Source organism: Oculina patagonica, chromosome 7, assembly GCF_052425735.1.
Source record: "Oculina patagonica isolate OP01 chromosome 7, crgOcupat, whole genome shotgun sequence".
Classification (NCBI taxonomy): Eukaryota; Metazoa; Cnidaria; class Anthozoa; order Scleractinia; family Oculinidae; genus Oculina; species Oculina patagonica.
In genome coordinates, this window is record NC_135764.1 from 18,338,936 (window position 1) to 18,346,271 (window position 7,336).

Here is a 7,336-nt window from a genome sequence, read left to right on the forward strand (position 1 = left end):
CTTTAGAATGATTTTATTTTTAGCTGTCTTTTTAACATTTTATTGTAATTTGCCCTGAAAAACCATTTTTGGAGAGGTAAATAAAATCTTATCTTATCTTAACTATGCGATGCTAAGAATGCGAGCCCCCTTAAAACAAATGCTGCTTTGAAACCAAATATGGTGTGGAAAAACTGAGGAAGATATTTAGAGCCCGAGTATAAGAGCTTTTATAAAAAAAAGACAAACCGTGTTATCAAAATTTTATAAGTTTGCGTAACGTGGTAATAATAGCACAAGAGGTCGGGTAATAGATTATTAAAGATCATGATAACAACCGGAAGTATTTTCCAACTTCCCGGGAAGAGCAGTACTCAGGCTGGAGCCCAGGCCTCAGGGCGTTTTGGAGACGCTAGAGAAAGCGGGTTTACGTATTCCTGCGTATTCTGGTTTATTTCTTTCAGCTTGAGTGCTGTTGTAGCAACTGTTATCACTACTGAATAACACAACTGGGACGAAATCAGCAGAGACTTCATGCCGACCAACGAAGTGTCCAGAGCGCACTTGGCGTCCTTTATCTTTTGATGTTGTCTTAAATGAAGCTGGTTCTTATCCTGGGAGAACTTAATCCTGGGGGGCAGTGGTGGAAATTCACGAGAAATTCGTTTTTGTAGGGGAAGGTGGAGGGAAGTTCTTGACTTTCGTGCCATGCATACCATGCTCGTTATTCTTTTGATTAGAAAATTTAAACCAGAAACCTGTGCTTCAGCAAAGATTTGGGGAGGGCGTGGGAAATCTGCCCCCCACACAAGTAATCCTAAAGTACTTTTGGGAAGACCCAGGAAAATGATTAAGTAAAATTAGCTTATCAACTTATTGAAAGTAAGGCAGATTTTATAAATTATATAATTATTTATCAGTCTAAACGAGTCCAGTCGAGTCAGGTAGACGCACAACCATCCAATTGGACACCCGTCTTACTTGCACGTTCAATGCATTGCAAACAAAAGTCATTTCCATTTGAAATGTTGTGAATCATGACTCGAATTGAAACAGAGGTAAAACAGGAAGGGTGTGGGAGGTAAAGAGCAACAAAAAAAGTAGGCTGAGTGGAAAATTAAAACTTTACTGCAGAAGCACCAGACAAAGGAGAATCCCTTTTGCTTCAAAAAGATCTCGATGTTTTGGGCTGCAAGATTCCACCTGCAACCAGACTCGGCACATTTGGACCCCCCCCCCCCTCTCAATTTAGCCAATCAGCGACACGTTTACATTCATACAGATAAGATAAGATAAGATAATTTTTTTCGTTTTTTTTTTTTTTTAATAATACAAAAATTTAATAAAAAAAAAAAAAAGATTTTTTTTACAAAAACATTTACTGTATTTTTTATCTTTAAAATATTTAGATCGTGAGAGGTAACAATAAAATGTATTTAAAAATATTAAAATTATTAACACGTCACACATTTACGGTCTTGTGCCGCTTAAATGAGGTAGATGAGAGCAATATGGTGATGTAGTAAAGAATCAATAGGCTCTGAATTGAACGGATTCAGGGCCGTCTTCAACGTCAAAACTCATTTAATAATGGTAAGTCAAATCTTAGACTGATTTTCCTTTCCTTCATTCTTTAAAAGTAATAATTTAGTTTAAAAGTAATAATTTTGGTTTCAGACTCAAGCTACGAGCAAAATGTTTATCACAGCAATCGATCTTGTTTAGTAAAAAAAATCTTAGAATATAACCAAATCAAGGGGACCCTTGTTGAGAGATACTGAAGAACATTTGCTATTGCTTAAGTATAGCAGGCCTGGAGCAAGTCATTATAATTTGTGGAACGAGTTATTACAAAATGCGAGTTATTACAAATATGGCCTTATTACAAATGGCACCAGTATCACAATACTGCATCTGTTATTATGAACGCATAAGAGATTACATAAGGCACCGCATGATTGGTACAAAATGTAGAACTGCACCCGGTTGTTGCTATTCAGTCTCTTATGGTCCGCGCTGCAGTTCCGTGTTTATGTGCATCTATTCCCAGAATCCATTTCTTGACTTTGGGTATCCATTCTGTAATCTAAAGGAAAAAACAACATAATAAAACTTATCATTTCTTTTTACCTTTTTGTTATTTCTTCATCAGTAACTTATTGCTGGCGACAAAGTCGAAGATAACACCCTTTCCTGATTACTAAGACAGGGAATGGAGACTTTCTGGTTATAGTGTCTAATGGCCTATACCATTGGATATCAAAGATAATTTTTAAAAACATTTAAAGTTGCATTTTTCTAAGTTTGTTGTTACTACGTAAATTAATTCATGCTGGCAACAGTCTCCAGCTGCTATACCTGGTTAGGTCAGTACCATAACATATTTTTATCAGTTAATGTTATAATAATAGTATCAAACGAATGTCCAATCATTAATAAACACTTTGTGGTTTTCGAAAAGTTAAGCCGGCGGCTCTAAACTCCCTCTGAAGCATTTTTTTTAACTTTGCAAAAAGTCCCAAAGATTATCATGCTGATCATATACCGTTCATCTGTACCGTTATTGAATCAACACATTATAAAGGGGGGGGGGGGGGGGTGGTAATGACCTGAAATTGTTGTAAAATGATCTGAATACCCATTTGGAATTTTTCTTTTCACCGCAATATTGTTATGTTGCGTCCGGATCAATAGATCCCTCTAGCTTATAAAGACCTGTCCTATAAACTGTCAAACTGTTTTCGCTGTGGTATGCTAAACTATTATTGTTGTCTATTTTCTCTTGTCTACAAGATTCTAAGTTGTAATTAATAAAAAAAAATGACCATTCGTGTAGGATTGAAACGAAGCAGTTGCTATATTCTGCGTCGTTGTGTTCCTCTACTGAAAAGTCTGTGGTTCTTGTATAAAAAGGGACTGGTTTATAATAATAACAGCTTAGAACTAAGCTTCTTATGATCATCCAAAGAATGCAGTTAATGTACTGTGCTTGGGCCGCTTTATATCTTTATCTTGTACGCTCTTTCCTTTTTCTTAAAGTTGAAACCATACACTATTGAAAACGTTTTGATTCAGCGTTGTCTTATTTGTTTGCTATGATATAAACTCAGAAATAAAAGCAGTTTTTCGTAACCTCGTCCAATGAAGGATAATTTTCTATGTCGAAAAAATAGTTTCTACTTTTTACAAGACCTAAAAAATTCAAGGCAATAGAATGATCGGACGATTTTATATCACGTGTGCTTTACTTCAGCTTTTCTTCAGACTCTTTTATTTAGAGTTTGAACATTATAAAGGTGAAACTGTTGTCTCGCGGTGTTTTACCATTTTCTTATCAACATTGAACTGAGTAATAATGCTCTCCTATATTAAAAAATAAGCTCAAATGGGTGGTTTTGAAAACTTTTGTGACGTGATATATGCAACTGTAAAAGGAAGCTTTTAATGTGTTGCACCAAAGCATATTAAACTGGGCAAAATAAACGAAATACAGGGTAACATGTTTTACAATGCGATGACAGCAGCGTTGTGTTAATAGTTAATTTGTGTTTGCAATTCGACTAAGGTTAAAGAATTACTGTAAAAAGCGTGAATAAATTTCATACAACTCACAACAATGTTTAAAAAAATGGAGATAAAAAATGCGTAGTTCTAAAACAAAAAGCCATGAAACTTGAAAGACGTTAAGAATGAAGACCAAGGAAAGCACTGTAGTAGTACATAATTTGGAATTACGAATAATCTTTTTAAGTGATGTTGATGTTGATATGATGATGATGATGATGATGATGATGATGATGATGATGATGATGTTGATGATAACAACGATAACAACGAAGACGAGACTGAATTTTAAAAAATGGTGATGTACTTATGTCAATAACAACTTAAGATACTTTGGTTTAAAAAAGCGCGGCTTTCATTCGTATTTTTCATAACTAAGAGTGATTCTCTGTTACAAAACATTAACGTGTTGAATATCAATTAATGAGGAGGCTTCAAGTTCTAAAAGGATTTCAATTCATCACAGAGGGCTGAAATATAAAAATAAATAGTTGATGTTGTTTCAGTTTATTGACGGTCTAAGATTTTTTTTAATAAGGAAGGCGATGATAGTGATGATGATGATGATAACAAGAACTGATTGTCAGTAGCAAGGACCGTCAAATTGCCGAAACTAGTTACATAAAATCTGCAAGGTTTAATACAGGAATAATTCATACTTATCACGGTCTAAAGTACGTGTGATGTATCTATTGCTGATTAAGTGCCTCACCTGAAAAAGCTTTACTGTTGTAAGGAGTATAAATGAGGTCTAATGTAATAATGATGACGATGACAATGATACTTAATATACTGATGATATTCATGAAATAATAAGCTTAAAGTGCACAGAAAATACGTTGAAATTGACGATTACTTGCTAGTTTTGACGATCGATCGATTTATTGAATACCATGGTATTGTGATCAGTTATCAGTGAACTGTTGTTGAATCTTTGTGTGAGTAGACCTGGGTGTCACAACAACAATTTGATATAATAGGAAAAACTGTATGTAGCACCTATGATGGAGATCGACACTTGTTAATATACTGACTGACTTTTTTAGTACGTGTTCCTACTAGATCAAGCATTTCTTTTGATTACACCGCAAAATACTATAAAGAAACAGCTTAGAAGAGAGATCAGGAGGGAGTATCCATATGTATTACTACAACTGGTCAATCAGTGTAATGAAACGTTGTAAAGGAAACAGAATTCTGAAAGAAACTCAAATGAAATATAAAATACTTCTAGCGTTCATCATTTAAGTTAAGTTCACGCAAACATTTACTACTAAGTTAGTTCTAGCGCGTATCTTAAGTATCAGTAGATAATTGAATCAATACAGAGACTTCAGCTCATACATCTTCCATTAAGTTATGTCAGCTATCATCTTTCTCGGCAAAACTAAGACCTATCTATATTTAATCTGTCAAAAAGTACTACACGATTTTCAAAAAATTCTCCAGTTGTTGGTAAATTGTTATTATACTGATTCAAAAAGTTATGAAAAGTTTACTTCGAGATTTTCATATTTAACATTGCAAATGAAAAATAAAAATAATGGAATTGTTTTTCAGTTTTTAAGTTACTTCGCGAAATTTCAGAACTTACATACGTTTTTACTTTCTGCTTTGATTGAACTCTCTTTCCTGTTGTGCTAATTTTGAGTAACCAGTGTTTGGAAAAGACGGAAAACGCGCTCACAATTGAGCTTTCTAAGAAATGTGTGACTTCAGATTTCAATAAGCTTTACCGGATATCTTTACTTAGAGATTCTATTTTCTTGTATCTAATGGTAAAAATAAATTCATAATTTTATTTATGTAAACCTCGTTTTCTATAAATTTTTACTTCTTATATTGAAAGTATCTTTCTGTGTGTTAATTATAATTTGGCATGGCCAATGTTTGGCAAATGATGTTTCAAATCCAGCCCAGTCATCCTTGTGTTTGGTTACATGGTTAACAGATGAAAACAGAATGGCAAAGTTTCTTCAAACTAGAAAACAACATCATAAGTCAGTTGCAATTGCAAAACAATCCGTAACTCATATAAATATACTCTGCAGAGAAATTATTTTCAATAAAGGAATAGATAACTTGAAATATTGTTACAAGTTGTAAGACTAGGTTGCTTTCTCAGTATTACAAACTGAGTTTCACAGAAACTTTACTGCACAAATTGAAGGTTGATTCGCCTTCTTACTTTATTAATATTAAACCTACATCAACATGGAAAGACAGAAACGGTTTAATAGCTTTCTTTTTTGTCTAAAGACATAACCATGCATAAAGTACTAAACAAAACCCTAAAATGGACTCTGTACATGAGTTCTATGTCGTTCATTAAATCAGCTATGCAGAGGGTCATCCACATCTCATTTCAGCAAAATACATCCTTTAGTAATGCGTTAAAAAGCTCCTTTTATAGATTATTGCTGAATTTAAAAAAGTAATTTGTTGTTTTTTTGTTGTCGGTGTGTGTGCCTGTGTGAAAAACATAATCATGCACTTCTTGAAGGTGTTTGCACCAATACTTTGAGAGTCAGTTTCATTAGCTTGATGTATTATAAGCCAAGACTATTTGGGAAATATGATTCAGGCTTACCTTCGAGAGTACTCTGCTTTATAATTCATAGTATTAAAGTGTTAAGCATTTTGTATCAGTATTTTGTTTTGTAACAGTCGAAGACTGGCTTTTAAGTTCAGAGTCATGATTTATAGGAATGATGCTAATAAATGCACTTCACACCCTCTTGCGCGAAGGAGGGTGCACTATTTCTTCTGTTGATTCGTTTGCTTTAAACATCTTTACTGTTTAGAATTTTCTCACCACATAACTTGATTTTATCTAGAATATGGCTGATTTCTTTCCTCTAACGATCCATCGGCAATTGCAGATTTCTAATCGAGTCAGCTGCAGCAGCGTATGGTTTGTTTATAGTGCCGTGTATTGGTTACTCGAACAGCTGTACTGTGCTGGGCCGATCAAGGTTCGAACTTCGTTGTTTTATTGATAAAATTGTTGATTTAAATACTCAAATCGATCGAAGATGAATTATACGAAGCGAAAAGTAAGAAAAAAGTTATAAAAAAACATAAGCTAGCAAGAAAAATAGTTATACTGAAAAGCACTTAATATGAAATTGCCGCTCGACTTTACATGTTATGTCAGTTCGCATTGTTTCAGTATTTTTCTGTTACTAAAAACATTCTACACTCAGGAAAACGTAACAGAGCATTTTTCGATGACTTCAGACTGATGAAAAAAGAAGTTATGAGGGGTTGTTGCGAATTACCGAATCAGAAAGCTACTTTCACTTTGCAAAGCGGTAAAAATGGCCGGGTTGTGACTTATAGAGCTTTGCATTCGTTATCTTAAACAGCAAAGCGTTCAACACTAGTCAAAACAATAGCTATTTCAGTGAAATTTTAGTTTCAAGTCTATTGCAGTTAGTTTTTGATAAGTTTTTTCTCTTTTACTTGAAGTATCAGTTCATGATAGGTTTTTTGATTTCCTTTAATATACACTGACTGAGTAGAATGACATTGAGCAGTTCCACGGAATTCATGTTTATCCATTAGCTTGAATTGTTATCGATCGTTGTTCTGTTAAATGCTTATGGTGATACCGAAACAAAAATACAAGTGTACGTATAACCAGAGCGGGGCACATTTCCAAGTGTTCTTGGTTTTGTACTAAAACAAGAAGGCTACTCATTTGGTTCTCAGTTCTTGAAAGCAAAAACTTGTAGACTGAGGCCTGGAGGGTTTGTTGGTAACTACCTAATTACAGCCCACATTCTGTAAA